Source organism: Amblyomma mixtum, chromosome 3 (assembly GCF_055824585.1).
Source record: "Amblyomma mixtum isolate Tamu chromosome 3, ASM5582458v1, whole genome shotgun sequence".
NCBI lineage: Eukaryota > Metazoa > Arthropoda > Arachnida > Ixodida > Ixodidae > Amblyomma > Amblyomma mixtum.
In genome coordinates, this window is record NC_143014.1 from 21,177,834 (window position 1) to 21,196,392 (window position 18,559).

Sequence of the window (18,559 nt, forward strand, 5' to 3'; positions counted from 1 at the left end):
CTTTGCGGACCAGAACGGAGATGGTGTGGGTCTACGCTCTGAATTGTTGATATGCCGGTTGAATGCCGATTCGGGCGGTTTTGTTATAGGAAAATAGTCTCTCTACAAAAAGCGAACCTGAAGCACTGGATGCCGCTACGTATCCTTTGCGGCACAGAGCGGAGATGGTGTAGGTCTACGCTCTTATTGAACGCAGATTCCGGCGGTGGTGTTACAGCAAGATAGTCTCACTAGGCGGAGTGAACCTGAAGCACAGGGGGCCGCTCCGTCTTCTTTGCGGCTAAGGGCGGAGGTGTTGTGGGTCTACGCTCTTAATAGTTCATATGGTAGTTTAATGCCGATTCCTGCGGTGGTGTTACAGCAAGATAGTCTTACTAGACAGTGCGAACCTGAAGCACCGGAAACCGCTCCGTTTTCATTGCGGGTCAGAGCTGAGATGGTGTTGGTCTATGCTCCTAATTGTTCATATGCCGGTTGAATGCCGATTCCGGCGGTTTTGTTACAGCAAAATTGTCGCTCTAGAGAGAGGGAACCTGAAGCACTGGTAGCAGCTACGTCCTCTTAGCGGATGAGAACGGAAATGGTTTGGGTCTACGCTCTCAACGGTTCATATGCCGGTTGAACGCCGATTCCGGAGGTGGTGCTACAGGAAGAATGTCTCACTAGTCGGAGTGAACCTTAATCACAGGGGGCCGCTCCGTCTTCTTTGGGGTTCAGAGCGGAGATGGTGTGGGACTACGCTGTTAATGAACACCGATTCCGGCGGTGGTGTTAGAGCAATATCGTCTCACTAGGCAGAGCTAACCTGAAGCACGGGGGGCCGCTCCGTCTTCTTTGCGGCTCAGAGCGGAGATGGTGTGATGTGGGTATACGGTCTTAGTGGTTCATATGCCGGGCAACTCCAATTCTGGCCGTGGTGTTGCTGTAAGATAGTCTCACTAGGCGGAGTGAACCTGAAGCAGAGGGGGCCGCTCTGTCTTCTTTGCGGTTTAGAGCGGAGATGGTGTGGGTCGACGCTCTTAGTGGTTCATATGCCGGTTGAACGCCGATTCTGGCGGTGGTGTTAGAGCAAGATTGTCTGAATAGACAGAGCGAACCTGAAGCACCGGATACCGCTCCGTCTTCTTTGCGGCTCAGAGCGGAGATGGTGTGGGTCTACGCTCTTAACGGTTCATGTGCCGGTTGAATGCCTATTTTTTAGGTGGTGTTAGAGCAAGATCGTCTCACTAGACAGAGTGAACCTGAAGCAGCGTGGGCCTCTCCGTCTTCTTTGCGGCGAAGAGTGGAGATGGTGTGGTGTGGGTCTGCGCTTTTTGTGGTTCATATGCCGGTTGAATGCCAATTCTGGCGGTTGTGTTGCAGCAAGGTCATCTCACTAGACAGAGTGAACCTGAAGCACTGGGGCCCGCACCACCTTCTTTGTGGCTCTGAGCTGAGATGGTGTGGGTCTACAATCTTAATGATTCATATGACGGTTGAATTCCGATTCCCGGAGTGGTGTTACAGCAAGATCGTCTCACTAAACAGAGCGAATCTGAAGCACCGGGGGCCGCTGCGTCTTTGCGGTTCAGAGCATAGATGGTGTGGGTCTACGGTCTTAGTGGTTCATATGCGGGTTCAATGCCGATTCCTGCAGTGGTGTTACAGCAAGATCGTCTCACTAGACAGAGCGAACCTGATGCACCGGGGCCGCTCCGTCTTTTTTGCGGCTCAGAGCTGAGATGGTGTGGGTCTACGCTCCTAATTGTTCATATGCCGGTTGAATGTCGATTCTGGCGGCGGTATTACAGCAAGATCGTCTTACTACAGAGCGGACCTGAAGCACTGGCGGCCGCTCCGTCTTATTTGCGGCTAAGAGTGGAGATGGCGTGGGTCTACGCTCTTAATGGTTCATATTATCGCGAGTGGAAGAAAAAGACGAGGAGTGTTTGCCGCGCGTAACATCTGGACACTGCCTTCCAGAACGCCTTCTCCACATGCTGTTGTATCGGCTCGGACCGGCAGGAAAACTGTCGACAACGGCGGCAAGTGGACATGGTCGGCATCAACTTTCATCGCAAAGCCTGTGGCCCGTGGCGGTATTGGCGATGAAGAACGTGCGCGGAGGGTCAACCTGTTCTGCCCTATGTCGATTACGGCGCCATATTCACGGAGAAAGTCCATGCCCAGAATAACATCTTTAGAGCAATTCTCCAATATCACGAAAGTGGCGGGGCACGTCTCACCGTGGATCTCGACGCGGGCAGTGCACTTGCCAACATGGTTTACGATGTGGCTGCCCGCGGTACGTATGGGCGGTCCGTTCCACTGGGTGGTAACCTTGCGAAGACGCCGAGAGAAACTGCCGCTGAAGACCGAGTAATCAGCGCCGGTGTCCACAAGCGCCGTTACGTCGCGCCCGTCGATCAGAATGTTCACATTGCTAGAGGTTACAAAACGGTTTGCGTTTCCAAGGATACCATCGGTCGAGCTGGGACACACTAACGTAGACGGAGGTTCTGTGCTTCGTGCGACTCCGGCAACGCCATCTCCAGGCGTCGCCGTACTCAGTTTTCCCGAAGTGGCGAAAGGCTCTCACGGCGAGACCCGCGAGAAGGGGATGGTGGGCGGCGAGGTGGCGGCGACCGAGAGGTGCGAGGAGCAGCTGTAACCGGTGATGGAGAACGTCGAAGGTAGTCTTGTATGTCGCGGGGCTGCTCACCGTAGCGGGGGCGCGGATCGGCCCGGTGAAAACCCCTTAGGCCGAGTTCGCAGTATGGACAGGAGCGATACATGTGATCAGGCTCACCGCAGTGAAAACACAGTGGGCGCCGGTCCGCAGTCCTCCAGATGTCGGTCTTCCTGTGTCTCGGCGGTCCCAGGCGTGCATCAGACGAGTGCAGGAACTCACGGCGTCGAAGGCCGGAATCGGGAGCGCTCTGGTCCTGGCGATGGGCGGGAGGAGGACGACGAACTGCGGCGGCGTAGCTCAGAGCTGGTGGGTCGGCTGCAGCTACAATTGGGACGTCTTCTGGCGCCAGCGCGTGTCGCAGTTCTTCGCGAACGGCCGACGCGATGGAGACAGAGGCGGGCTGCTCAGGAGTAGGGAAGAGCTTTTTCAGCTCCTCGCGGATGACGTCGCGAATTATTTCTCGAACATCGGCGAGACCAACTCCGCCCAGGTCAGACGATCGGCAAGACTTGAGACGACAGGAAGGGCGCTCAGTCTCTGAAAGTGACTGGTTCTTGTCGCCAATTCCTGCTCGATGTTGGTAGCTTCGGCGACGAATCCGGCCACTGTGGTCGGAGGATTGCGGATGAGGCCTCCAAAGATGTCATTCCGGACACCCCTCATCAACGCCCGTACCTTTTTCTCCTCAGTAGCCCGCGGGTCGGCGCGGGCACTCAGACGCAGCACGTCTTCGACGAAGCTCCTGACGCTTTCGGTAGGTCCCTGGATGCGAGCGTGCAGCAGATCTTCAGCTTGCTGTCGCCGGTGCTGGTTCGCGAACGTGCGTACCAGTTCGCTCTTGCACGTCTCCCATGATGTTAAAGAAGCCTCATGGTTCTCAAACCAATACTTCGCTGTTGCTTCCAGGGAGAAGTACAGGTTTTGCAGGCATTGGTCTGGAGTCCACCCGTTATGTCGCGCTACTCTTTCATAGTTTTGGACCCAGTCTTCAACATCGTCAAGGCCATCGCCACGGAACAGCACGACAGATCTTGGAGTGAGAGGCACGTAGACGATCCTCGATGCAATCGCGGGGTCGGTTTGTTGTGACTGGGACGCCATGGTGACGTTGGCTGTCCTAGATGTCCGTGATCCCTCGGGCAAGAGTCCGAATTCCGGCGCTTGGCCTTGCTGGCGTCGGCTAGCGCGAGTCTCAGTTTCCGCCGAGGGCTCCTCCAAGAAAACTCGACGGCCAGGACTTAGGACGGGGCTCGAACTACGAGGCGGGGTGCGCTGCATGAGATGCGTTACCCAGCACCTGCACCAAATGTCACGGCTTGACGTACAGGCCGGCGGCGAGAACGGGTGAAGACAGGGAGCACAGAAAAACAGGGAGGTCCACCAGCAGCAACGTCGTCGTCGGCGCGCGGCAAACACTCCTCGTCTTTTTCTTCCACTCGCGATACTGAAGCCAGATCCCGAGAAAACGGCTGCCGTTGCATCCTTCCCTCCACCGTCGGACAAGAAGACCGTCAGAAGCTTTCTCGGTCTCTGCGCATGCTTCAGGCGTTTCGTTCGAAACTTTGCCCAGATCGCGGCGCCACTTTACCGCCTGACGAAGGATAGCGTTGCCTTTGAATGGAACGAGGAGCAACAATCAGCATTCCGCCAATTAAAACACGCCCTTGCAACATCCCCCATACTAGGCCATTTTGATCAAGACGCCGACACTGAACTCCACACGGACGCCAGCAACAAAGGAATAGGAGCAGTGCTTGTGCAATTCCAGGATGGCGCTGAGAGGGTTATTGCGTATGCCAGCCGAGCTCTTTCGCAGGCAGAGGGCAATTACTCGACAACTGAAAAAGAGTGCCTCGCTGTCATCTGGGCCATCACCAAATTCCGGCCCTATCTGTACGGTCGCCCTTTTCGTGTCGTCACCGACCACCATTCGCTGTGCTGGCTCGCCAATATTAAGGATCCCACAGGCCGCCTTGCTCGGTGGAGCCTTCGGCTACAGGAGTATGACGTCACCATCACCTACAAGTCCGGCCGCAAACATCATGATGCTGACTGCTTGTCTCGAGCCCCTGTGGAGCCGGCACCGGGAGGCGAAAATGACGAAGAGGACGGCTTTCTTGGGGCATTGGACACGGCAGATATGGCTGCTCGGCAATGCAGTGATCCTCAGATTGGTCAGCTGATGGCGCACTTGGAAGGCCACGAGGCTGCGGTGCCTCGCGTTTTCCAGCGCATGCTGCCGACGTTCAAGATAATGCACGGCGTATTGTACAAGCAGAACTTCGACAGCAGCCCGAGGTCGTGGCTCCTTGTTGTGCCGGAGGACCTGCGCTCCGAGGTCGCCCAAGCTTGCCACGACGATCCTACAGCTGGTCACCTTGGCTACAGCCGGACGCTTTCACGTATTCGAGAACGGTACTACTGGCCGACACTTCCTAAGTACGTGCGTCACTACGTAAGAACTTGTCGAGAGTGTCAAAGGCGCAAAACACCACCCATACGACCAGCTGGTCTTCTCCAACCACTCGAACCACCGCTTGTTCCGTTCCACACCGTCGGAATGGATTTTCTTGGTCCATTTCCGACGTCGCAGTCAGGCAACAGGTACATTATTATAGCGACGGACTACCTAACGCTATACGCGGAGTCCCGAGCACTTCCGTCTGCGACAGCTGTTGAGGCAGCCAAATTTTTTATTGAGTGCATTGTGCTCCGTCACGGTGCCCCTGCCGTTTTGATCACTGACCGGGGTGCCGCGTTTCTGGCCAAGCTCACACAGGAGATCCTCCGTCTCAGCTGCACCAGCCACCGCCGAACTACTGCGTACCATCCGCAAACGAATAGCTTGACGGAGCGGCTGAACAAGACCATGGCCGACATGATCGCCATGTACGTGGATGTCGCCCATCGCAGTTGGGACTCGGTACTGCCCTACGTTACATTCGCTTATAATACCGCTGTCCAGGAGACGACCGGTATGACCCCTTTCCAGCTGGTCCACGGTAGACAGGTCACCACGATGCTTGACGCTATGCTACCGCACGAGCCGTCTGTCGACGTAGACGATGGTGCCCGAATAGTATGCGAGCGCGCGGAAGAAGCTCGGCAACTCACTAGACTCCGCATCCAACACCAACAGCATGCCGACGCTCGTCGGTACGATCTCCGTCGACGCGACGTACATTTTTACCCTGGAGACAAGGTTTGGGTGTGGACGCCAGTACGCCGTCGAGGTCTCTCCGACAAACTCATAAAGCGGTACTTTGGCCCGTATACAGTTCTTCGCCGCATCGGTGAACTTAACTACGAGGTGCTGCCCGAAGGAACACGACCGTCATCACGTCGTTCACCCCGCCCTGAAATTGTGCACGTAGTGCGGCTTAAGCCGTATTACGCGCGATGATCGTCTGCCCCGAACTGATTTTCCCACCTCCTTCTACACTGGCCAGCAGGAGTTTTTGTGCGCGTGTGCGGTTTTCCGCCCTGTGCCTTTGTTTTCGTGTTAGCATCGGGATGCTGCTTCTTTATAGGGGGAGGTAGTATCGCGAGTGGAAGAAAAAGACGAGGAGTGTTTGCCGCGCGCCGACGACGACGTTGCTGCTGGTGGACCTCCCTGTTTTTCTGTGCTCCCTGTCTTCACCCGTTCTCGCCGCCGGCCTGTACGTCAAGCCGTGACAATATGGCGGTTGAATGCCAATTCCGGCAGCGGTGGTGTTACAGGGATATCGTCTTACTAGACAGAGTGAACCTGAAGCACCGGAGACCGCTCCGTCTGCTTTGCGGCTCAGAGCGGAGATGGTGCGGGACTACGCCCTTAATGAACGCCGATTCCGGCGGTGGTGTTAGAGGAAGATCGTCTCAATAGGCAGAGTTAACCGGAAGCACCATTGGCGCTCCGTCTTCTTTGTGGCTCAGAGCGTAGGTGGTGTGGTGTGGGACTACGCTTTTAGTGGTTCATATGCCGGTTCAACGCCAATTGTGGCGGTGGTGTTACAGTAAGATAGTTTCTCTAGAGAGAGCGAACCTGAAGCTCCGGGGACCGCTACGTTTTCATTAGGGCTCAGAGCTGAGATGGTGTGGGTCTACGCTCGTAATTGTTCATATGCCGGTTGAATGCCGATTCCGGCGATTTTGTTACAGCAAAATCGTCGCTCTAGAGAGAGGGAACCTGAAGCACTGTATGCCGCTACGTCCTCTTTGCGGATCAGAGCGGAGATGGCTTGGGTCTACGCTCTTAACGGTTCATATGCCGGTTGAACGCCGATTCCGGAGGTGGTGTTACAGCAAGATTGTCTCACTAGACAGAGCGAACCTGAAGCTCAGGGGCCCGCTCCATCTTCTTTGCGGCTAAGGGCGGAGGTGGTGTGGGTATACGATCTTAATGCTTCATAAGCCGGTTGAATGCCGATTCCTTAGATGGTGTTGCAGCAATATCGTCTCACTAGACACAACGAACCTGACGAACCGCGAACCGTTCCGTCTTATTTGCCGCTAAAAGTGGAGATAGGGTGGGTCTATGCTCTTAATGGTTCATATGACAGTTTAATGCCGATTTCTGCGGTGGTGTTACAGCAAGATAGTCTTACTAGACAGTGCGAACCTGAAGCACCGGGAGCCGCTCCGTTTTCATTGCGGGTCAGATTTGAGATGGTGTTGGTCTACGCTCCTAATTGTTCATATGCCAGTTGAATGCCGATTCCGGCGGTTTTGTTACAGGAAAATCGTCGCTATAGAGAGAGGGAACCTGAAGCACTGGATGCCGCTACGTCCTCTTAGCGGATGAGAACGGAAATGGCTTGGGTCTACGCTCTCAACGGTTCATATGCCGGTTGAACGCCGATTCCGGAGGTGGTGTTACAGCAAGATAGTCTTACTAGACAGTGCGAACCTGAAGCACCGGGAGCCGCTCCGTCTTCTTTGCGGCTCAGAGCGGAGATGGTGTGATGTGGGAAAAAAAACTTTAGTCGACAAACACGATTGCGCTCAGTGACGGGGGGTAACCCACTTCGCCTCACGAGCTCACTTACAGATGCACGGCCATATGAGTTAAAAACAAATCTAACCACTTTATGCTGTATTCGCTCTAATTTCTGAATGTTTGTTAACGGGTTCAGAGCGGAGATGGTGTGGGACTACGCTGTTAATGAACACCGATTCCGGCGGTGGTGTTAGAGCAATATCGTATCACTAGGCAGAGCTAACCTGAAGCACCGGGGGCCGCTCCGTCTTCTTTGCGGCTCAGAGCGGAGATGGTGTGATGTGGGTATACGGTCTTAGTGGTTCATATGCCGGGCAACTCCAATTCTGGCAGTGGTGTTGCAGCAAGATAATCTCACTAGGCGGAGTGAACCTGAAGCAGAGGGGGCCGCTCTGTCTTCTTTGCGGTTTAGAGCGGAGATGGTGTGGGTCGACGCTCTTAGTGGTTCATATGCCGGTTGAACGCCGATTCTGGCGGTGGTGTTAGAGCAAGATTGTCTGAATAGACAGAGCGAACCTGAACCACCGGGTACTGCTCCGTCTTCTTTGCGGATCAGAGCGGAGATGGCTTGGGTCTGCGCTCTTAACGGTTCATATGCCGGTTGAACGCCGATTCCGGAGGTGGTGTTACAGCAAGAATGTCTCACTAGTCGGAGTGAACCTTAATCACAGGGGGCCGCTCCGTCTTCTTTGGGGTTCAGAGCGGAGATGGTGTGGGACTACGCTGTTAATGAACACCGATTCCGGCGGTGGTGTTAGAGCAATATCGTCTCACTAGGCAGAGCTAACCTGAAGCACCGGGGGCCGCTCCGTCTTCTTTGCGGCTCAGAGCGGAGATGGTGTGATGTGGGTATACGGTCTTAGTGGTTTTATTTTATTTTTATTTATAGATACTGCGATCTTGTACAGATCATAGCAGGGTGGGACAAAACAAAATACAAGCATATAAACACACACAAATTCACAACATTTACAGGCACTTTTCAAACAGAAGTAAAGAATTTTGATTAACAGTCTCGCTATTAAGTTTATTCCAATCAGTAATTGTCCTCGGAAAAAAAGAATATTTAAAGCAGTTATTTCGCGCGTTCAAAGGGGTGATTGTTAGTGCATGCCTTTGTCTCGTGTTATAACCTGAGGAGTAAGAAAAATAATTAGAGGTATCAACTTTATAATGTCCTTTTATAAGCTGGAAAAAAAACTTTAGTCGACAAACACGATTGCGCTCAGTGACGGGGGGTAACCCACTTCGCCTCACGAGCTCACTTACAGATGCACGGCCATATGAGTTAAAAACAAATCTAACCACTTTATGCTGTATTCGCTCTAATTTCTGAATGTTTGTTAACGTGAAAGGGTCCCAAATGATTACGGCATATTCTAGTAATGGACGGATGAGAGAATTGTAGGCCAATAGACGAACACTAGATGGGGATGACTTTAGGGAGCGCCTCAAGAAAAATAGCTTCCGCATTGAGTTTGCTACTACAGCGTCTATGTGTTTTGACCACGAAAGGTTGTTAGTAATCCATAGGCCCAAATATTTATACTCTGCCGGGCAACTCCAATTCCGGGCAACTCCATTCCGGGCAACTCCAATGCCGGGCAACTCCAATTCTGGCAGTGGTGTTGCAGCAAGATAATCTCACTAGGCGGAGTGAACCTGAAGCAGAGGGGGCCGCTCTGTCTTCTTTGCGGTTTAGAGCGGAGATGGTGTGGGTCGACGCTCTTAGTGGTTCATATGCCGGTTGAACGCCGATTCTGGCGGTGGTGTTATAGCAAGATTGTCTGAACAGACAGAGCGAACCTGAACCACCGGGTACCGCTCCGTCTTCTTTGCGGATCAGAGCGGAGATGGCTTGGGTCTACGCTCTTAACGGTTCATATGCCGGTTGAACGCCGATTCCGGAGGTGGTGTCGCAGCAAGATTGTCTCTCTATACAGAGCGAACCTGAAACACCGGGGACCGCTCTGTCTTTGTTGCGGCTCAGAGCGGAGATGCTGTGGGTCCACGTTCTTAATGGTTCATATGCCGGTTGAATGCCGATTCTTGCAGGGGTGTTACAGCAAGGTGGCCTGACTTGACAGAGTGAACCTGAAGCTCCGGGGGCCGCTCCGTCTTCTTTGCGGCTCAGAGCGGAGATGGTGCGGGTCTACGCTCTTTATCGTTCATATGCTGTTGATGGCCGATTCCGGCGTCGGTGTTGCAAGATTGTCTCACTACAGAGAGCGAACCTGAAGCATCGGAGGCCGCTGCGTCTTCTTTGCGGCTCAGAGCGGATATTGTGCGAGTCTACGCTCTTTATCGTTCATATGCCGGTTGAATGCCGATTCTTGCAGGGGTGTTACAGCAAGATGGCCTGACTTGACAGAGTGAACCTGAAGCTCCGGGGGCCGCTCCGTCTTCTTTGCGGCTCAGAGCGGAGATGGTGCGGGTCTACGCTCTTTATCGTTCATATGCTGTTGATGGCCGATTCCGGCGTCGGTGTTGCAAGATTGTCTCACTACAGAGAGCGAACCTGAAGCATCAGAGGCCGCTGCGTCTTCTTTGCGGCTCAGAGCGGATATTGTGCGGGTCTACGCTCTTTATGGTTCATATGCCGGTTGAACGCCGATTCCATCGGTGGTGTTGCAAGATTGTCTCAGTAGACAGAGCAAACCTGAAGCATCAGAGTCCGCTCCGTCTTCTTTGCGGCTCAGAGCGGAGATGGTGCGGGTCTACGCTCTTTATCGTTCATATGCTGTTGATGGCCGATTCCGGCGTCGGTGTTGCAAGATTGTCTCACTACAGAGAGCGAACCTGAAGCATCGGAGGCCGCTGCGTCTTCTTTGCGGCTCAGAGCGGATATTGTGCGGGTCTACGCTCTTTATCGTTCATATGCCGGTTGAACGCCGATTCCATCGGTGGTGTTGCAAGATTGTCTCAGTAGACAGAGCGAACCTGAAGCATCAGAGTCCGCTCCGTCTTCTTTGCGGCTCAGAGTGGAGATGGTGCGGGTCTACGCTCTTTATCGTTCATATGCTGTTGATGGCCGATTCCGGCGTCGGTGTTGCAAGATTGTCTCACTACAGAGAGCGAACCTGAAGCACCGGGGGCCGCTCCGTCTTCTTTGCGGCTCAGAGCGGAGATGGTGCGGGTCTACGCTCTTTATCGTTCATATGCTGTTGATGGCCGATTCCGGCGTCGGTGTTGCAAGATTGTCTCACTACAGAGAGCGAACCTGAAGCATCGGAGGCCGCTGCGTCTTCTTTGCGGCTCAGAGCGGATATTGTGCGGGTCTACGCTCTTTATGGTTCATATGCCGGTTGAACGCCGATTCCATCGGTGGTGTTGCAAGATTGTCTCAGTAGACAGAGCGAACCTGAAGCATCAGAGTCCGCTCCGTCTTCTTTGCGGCTCAGAGCGGAGATGGTGCGGGTCTACGCTCTTTATCGTTCATATGCTGTTGATGGCCGATTCCGGCGTCGGTGTTGCAAGATTGTCTCACTACAGAGAGCGAACCTGAAGCATCGGAGGCCGCTGCGTCTTCTTTGCGGCTCAGAGCGGATATTGTGCGGGTCTACGCTCTTTATGGTTCATATGCCGGTTGAACGCCGATTCCATCGGTGGTGTTGCAAGATTGTCTCAGTAGACAGAGCGAACCTGAAGCATCAGAGTCCGCTGCGTCTTCTTTGCGGCTCAGAGCGGAGATGGTGTGGTTCTACGCTCTGAATGGTTGATATGAAGGTTCAACGCTGATTCAGGCGCTGGTGTTACAGCAAGATCTAGAGACTAGAGAGAGCGAACCTGACGCGCCTTGGGCCACTCGGTCTTCATTCCGGCTCAGAGCCGAGGCCGTGTGAAGCAGGAAACGTGAAGGAACCAGCTGTTAATTTTTTTATTGGCGACTGGGTACGAAAATAAAAGGTGGAATTTGTGAAGGCTGCTTACGTGCGCAGTCTGTAAACTTTTAAAAAGCTGGCTTATGTTACTGAAAGATGGGGATCTCTGCTATTTGCTCAGAGAGCCTTGTTCTTGGAGGTGATAAACTTTGTTTTAGATTTTGCATTTGTGATGCGCTGCAGAATATGGCGATAGAAAAGAAAAATGACCGCCTGAGACTGTTGAATATGTTTACATTCACGGTAGAGAGAGGGCAGGAAGATGACATTGTTGACAGCGGAGAACAACGTAAACACGCCTTGACCTCAGTCGGCTGGCCAGCGTTTCGACACTGCTGCAAGAAGCCACGAACCTCCCGTAGATGTCCAGATTAAGCCTAAACATCTACGTACCGAGGCATATGTCCCCTTATATATGTTCCCTTTTGTTTCCTCTGGTTTTAATGCACTGTATTATATTTTTTTTTCGCCCCCCTTACACAATGCCCAATGGGCCTGTAAGGTATTTCAAATAAATAAATAATGTCTGTTCTTAATAATAACTTTATTCACTGCATACATGATGCCGGAGGCCTGCGGAAAAAGCTGTCACAACGGCAGCTTGACAAGGCCACAGGCCCCCGCACTGGCAACATCGCACAGTGGTCAGCAAAATATATAACTAAACACAGAAATTCGCACTAGTTATTAGAGGGGAGGGGAAAAAACATAAAACGATGGCATTCAACGTTTCAGAAAACCGCGTTACAGGTCAGGAACTATAAGTTACATGCATTGAAATTCCAGCATACATCGGGGAAAAAAAATGAATAAATGAATAATAGTCAGCATTCACAATCAACAAAACAAAAGTTATTACATTGAGACAGATAACCTATACAAAGCATCATCAGTAAAGAGAGCATAAAATTCCGACAAGTGTTTATCGCCGGAATTGAAACTACAACGAGAGAACCTGGGATATTAAGTTTTGTTTTAATTACTAAAGTGCTCACGAAGTTTCTTGAAAGTAATGTTCTCGGGTTCTATATTGTCCTTATGCAGTGCGTTTAACAATCTTGGAAGCCGGTTTTTTAGCATTTGCAAACCATACGTAGTCTTGCACGTGTCCACTTGCCATCGCTCAAACTTTCGCGTGTTACATGTAGTGGAGTGAGTGTTTAGGTTTGCTAGGTGGCTTAAAAACACGTATTATTCTTCACCTCCTTTTTATATTGTTTGCTGAGGCGATAGTCATATGTCTTAGTAACAGGTAATGCATTATATGCTGCAAATAAGGGTTCAGAGGGATAGCACATAGGAACGTTTGCAACAGCACGTAGGAACCTTTTTTGCAGAATATGAATTTTATGAAGATTAACTTGTGTTGTGGAGGCCCAAACTAAATGGCAGTAATTAGGTCTTGAACAAAATAAGGCATTATACAGTAACATCATTACATTACGAGGTAGTATACTTCTGTGTCGGTATATCAGTCCAACTACTTGCGAGAGTTTCTTTGCTAAATAATTGATATGCTCATCCCAAGACAAGGTCTCGTGGAAAACAACACCTAATGTTTTAATGCAAGGTACTATTTCAACTGGGGTTGAATTTAGTAAGACACTTTCATGTATTGCTATGCTTCTCTGTCTGGCGTGAAATAAAACTGCCTTTGTTTTTTGTACATTTATTTTTAAAAGGTTTTCTTCTGTCCACTTTTCCAGCTTAGCGAGAATTTCGTTAGCATGAAGAATTACTTGGTGGGTTTCTTTTGATGACAAAAATATACTTGTGTCATCTGCGTAGATGACAAATTTCACTGCTGGAGCTATACTGACAATATCATTTATGTAGAGATTAAAAAGGAAAGGCCCCAAAATGCTATCTTGCGGCACGCCACAAGGAACTGCTAGAGAATTTGAGTAAAACCCTTCTATGTCTACTATTTGCTTTCTGTTTCTTAAAGGGCAACTCCGGCGATTTTTCAGCCATTTTAAGTTAATGGCTGTTTTGTGTTCCTAAGAACCTCCTGTAATGTATACGATACAAGGTTTTCAAAAGCAACCGTAAAATAATTTTTAAACAGCAAAAAACGCAAAACTCGAAACCGAAACCGCAAAACCGAAACCGGGGAGGTGCCTTCGTGCGGTACAGACTGTGACGTCACGAGCGGGTTCGCCGCGCTGTGAAGTCCCCGAAGATACCACAACTACCCTGAGCCGCGCTGTCGACATGACTGAAAGCGCGGAGGACAGCTTTTCCGAGACCAGCGAGTCTTTAGAAGACGACTCATTCGACGATTTTGGACTGGACGAGTCGCCTTTTAGGCATGATCCACCGCCGCGCGAGCCAGCCGAGTCACACCACAAGCCGCGTCACCTGCAGCACGGAGACGGTCTGAACTCGGAGAAGTGATTACTTGAGTCATTTCTCGTGCATGCATTTGTGGCAGAGTCGTCAGAACAAAAGTTAATGAGATGCTCCCGCCGACAGCTGTTCGTGTGGCCATCGCCGGCCGACCCAGCCTGACGAAAGAATCTGCTGCCGGAATGTTGCCGCTGTGCACAACGTCCTTACAGGGGCATGCATCACCAACAGTCCTCTCTGCGAAGCTTTATCTCGACGGCGAGCTTTTGGAAGTGAGTTCACGCCAGCTACAGTTCTACAATCCAATATACCGCTTCTTCTTGACGGCCGCGCTTCGTTCAGCTGGCCGCTGCGATAGACGGTTGTACTAGAACAACGTTGGCACAGAATATGCCTTCAAGCGCCAGTTGAACGAAGCCTTAGCGAGTTCAAAGATCTCTTTGAAGTACACGCTGTCTTCATAGCAATCTGGCGCGAAATGTTTCGAACACAAGCGGGAATGCTTCCTCGGAGAACAGTTTACACGGCGGACAGCTCTCACCAACTTGTCGCGAAGGTTCTTATCGCTAGGAAACCTACGCTAGATCACACCCGTTGTCACAGATCAAGAATTTGTGCACCCCACAGCACAACAGAAGTTGCCGTGACCCATCACTCTGGCGTACACGTCACATCAGGCACGTTGAGATGGCGCGAAATTGCACATGCGGTCGAAATAATTCCGGAGAGCTCCACTACGGACCTCTTCCTTCCTTTCTTCTTTCACTCCTCCGTTACGTCGCGGTTCGGGTGTCCATTACTGCGTCATTTACTGTCCTCAAAACCAATTTTCAGTTTTCCCCTGCACTGCCAGCGCCAGCGCGCGCCCAACCAGCTTGACACGCCGCCCCGCCCGTGACGTCACAGAACAGGGTGGCCTGTAGAAGTTGCTCGATCAATGGGTGCCGCTCGCGTCGAGGAGCGCTTCTCTTCAAAATTCGTTTGCGGAAAAACTACGCCGGTTTCAGGTGCGAAATTTTACATGAGGCATCAGACTATGATAAAGAATACAGACTTAAAATTTCATTTCAATCGATGCACATCGAAAAATCGCCGGAGTTGCCCTTTAAGTATGACTGGATTAGTGATGCAGCTACGCCCCGAAACCCATACCTTTCTAGCTTCTTGAGCAGCAAATCATGATTGATAAGGTCAAAGGCCCTTGAAAAGTCTATAAATAAGCCTAGTATGACGTTTCCTTTTTCAAATATGGTCTAAAATGTACTCTTTTTGTGCAAGAAGTGCCGATTCAGTGCTAAGGCCTTTACGGAAACCATACTGGCAATCAACTGTTATATTATGTTTCTGTTCAAATTTTGAAAATCGCTTGAGAATTATTTTTTCAAGTGCCTTTGATAGGACAGGTAATATGGAAACTGGTCGGTAATTTCCCATATTATTCTTGTCACCTTTCTTATGCAGAACCTTCACACAAGCAATCTGCATTTGGTGTGGAAATACCGCTTGTGCAAGGCATAAATTGAACACATAACTTATGCAGGGTGCAAGAAAAGAGATGACATGTTTCAAGGGCTGCACTTGCAACCCATCAATATCAATAGCGCTGATATTATTTAGGCTACCTATTACTTCTGTTACCTCGGCGTCACTAACAGGATCAAGAAAAACTGAGCTGCTATTGCAAAAACATTTTCTAGATTATTATGCACTGTAATTTTACCAGCAGTGTTCACAATATGATTATTAAAAGCATCAGCTAACGCTTTGCCTGACAACTTGGTGCCATTGTTTTTAATTTCGCGAACTGACTCATTCCTAACGTTGTAGTTTAACAGTGAGTGTAGGTTACTCCATACCGCATTGGATCGTCCAGAAAGTGAGGTGAATAATTTATTAAAATGCTGTTTCCGTGCTCGTTTCACCTCTTATCTAAATGATTGCGGTAAGTTCTAAATTTCTCCAAGTCTTCTGGGTCTTTGCTCTTAATAATCCTGCTAAACATTGTATTTTTCTCCTGTATTTTCGCTGCCAGGTCAGGGGATATCCATGGTTTACGGATTTTTGTGTTTTTCTTCGCCTGTACAAAAGGGAAACAGTCCGCATATATGGGTTTAAGAATATTACACAGTTCCTCATAAGCTGCGCATGCATCTGTTTTCTTATACACATTATCCCATGATGTTGTTGAAATCCTTTCTAGAAATAAGGAAAGATTCTGCGGTGTAACACGTTGTATTAAATTTGCGGGCGAATTTTTCTTTGTGTGGAACTTTTTCTACACCACAAAAAAATAGGCATGTGGTCACTCAACTGAGCCGTTAGAACACCTGCTTTGATTCTCTCCAGTGTTATATTTGTAACAAAAACATCAATTAATGTCGACGTATTCAGAGTAACTCTTGTTGTAACATTAATGACATTTGCAAGGCCATTCGCCCTCAACAAAACATCCAGTTTAACTTTTGCGGAATCACTGCTTAACATGTTTATATTTACGTCACCACCAAATATAACGTCTAAGTGATAATTATTTACAAATGAAAAGAAATCATCTAAGTATTCTAAAAATGGGTCCATCATTCCATTCGGAGGTCGATAACAAACCGCAAGTACAGTATTTTGTAATTTCAACGACAGCAATTCATAGTCACTTGTGCTTACACAGAAAGTTTCTAGTAACTCGCAAGTGAAACTACTTTTGATCAAGATGCATACCCCACCACCGCGTCCACTAGCCCGATTGACGTTATGTCTTATTTACCAACCTTTTTTGTGGAAAAGCTGGAGACGTACGCGCGACGTTGTATCTGCCTCAACCTAGACTCCTCGTAGATATTACTTGCCACGTCCTGAGAATATAAGGGAGATATAATTTATGAATGCCGCATTTTTCAATGATTCGATATTTCGTGTTGCCTTACTGCATTTAAAGTTGGAAATTGTCGTTGACTACAAATTGGAGGCATGACCAGCGCTGCTAGTATTTTTGTGTGTGTTTTCATGCTCGCTTCAAGGGAACATTATCGTACATAAAAAGAACAAAAAAATATTCGAAGTAGTAAAGACAAATCTGAATGCATACCCATCAGGTTTTTGACTAAGCTGCACGCAGTTGGTTTAAAATGCCAGTCACTTTGGTCAGTATTCGCGCTGTTATTTCATTACTATTCTTACTTTCAATTTATACCTTGCGCCACAGCCAACGCAAGCTATCTCAGCTTAAGGCCGCACTGAAAATCTTTTTTTTTAAATCGGCAGCCAGGACTATAATAAACATTTTTTTTTTCTGATTAGCATGTTTTATTCAACTTATCCAACTATTTAAAGTTGAAAAATTGGTTTATTTCAATTTTTGGGACTTAACTTTTCTCGAAAATATGTTAAAACTTCTAACCGCGCTAGTAATCATAACTACTAGAATGCTGAACTGAGGAAAGCTTTGGCATTTTTGTAGCTGAATGTGTGAGCTCATATTTCTTGAGAGCAAACTTCTTGAGCCCCAATTTTATCATCACCAGCCTATGTACTCTGCTGGGCAGAAATTTCCCCAGTTAACCCTGTCCTGTGCCTGCGGCGGCCATCTTATCCCAGCAAACTTCCGAACCTCATCTGCCCACCTGACCTGATCCTTTCTGCTGTGCTTGCTTTCTCTCTGAATCCAGCCCGTTACCCTTAGAGATAATCGGTTATCTTGCCTTCATGTTACATGCGCTGCCCATATGCCTGTTCTGTTATTTCGACTATGATGTTTATAACTTAAGATAATAACATCGTAGTTGAAATAACAAAGCCGGCATGGGTCAAGGAAAAAACGCAATTGCATTTTTTTCGTAAAGCATGCGTAATTGCGTAAAGCATCGGTTGCAAGCACCAATGCTTTGCGTGCTGCATTACAAAAATATAAGGTCTTCATCTCACTGTCCCTTCGGCATTTCTTCCTGTGCGAGTCGGCTGGCATTGTGAACATAATGCTCTTTGCATTATAATGCGCTTGCAACATAATGTTCTTTGCATTATGTTAGCATTATCATAGCATGCTATAGCAAAAGTCTGTAGGCAAGAGATGACCCAAGGAACAGTAGGATGAGGACGTCAATAATTTTTTCAATGCAGAATTTTTCAGTTATATTACGACTGCAGAATTTAAGACAAATAATTGGTCTATGTATAGTCATATTCTCTTTTTGTAGATGTCTAGACAACGCATACTGGCCGTACTTACACCATGCAGGTAAATGTCAAGCTGGATTTGGGCACTACGTACTACACCTTAAACTGGACACTAATTTTGGTGTTGTAGGTACATAGATTTTTGGTAAACTGTACTAAAATGGATGTCTGGTGGAGGTGTCTAATGTCGAGTATGACGTTTTATGGTTTACTGGAGCCTGGAGACCACTTTTTCAAGTTCACGTTTCCCATCTCACCACCCTCCCGCTCGGAGGCCTATTTAACCCCTGCTGACGAAGAGCCCTCCGCCTAGACTTGTCGAAACACGGGTAGCCGACCCAGCCTTTGTTTAGTTTGTTTTCTGTTATAAAGGCCTACATGCGTCGTGAAGACTGAGCAGCTTTTGCATAGTTTTTATCCGGCTTTGACATGCTTCTTCGAAGGTGGACTATTCTCAATATTTAGAAATTATTCGCTTTCTGAGTTACTTCACCAGATATGCTTATTCTT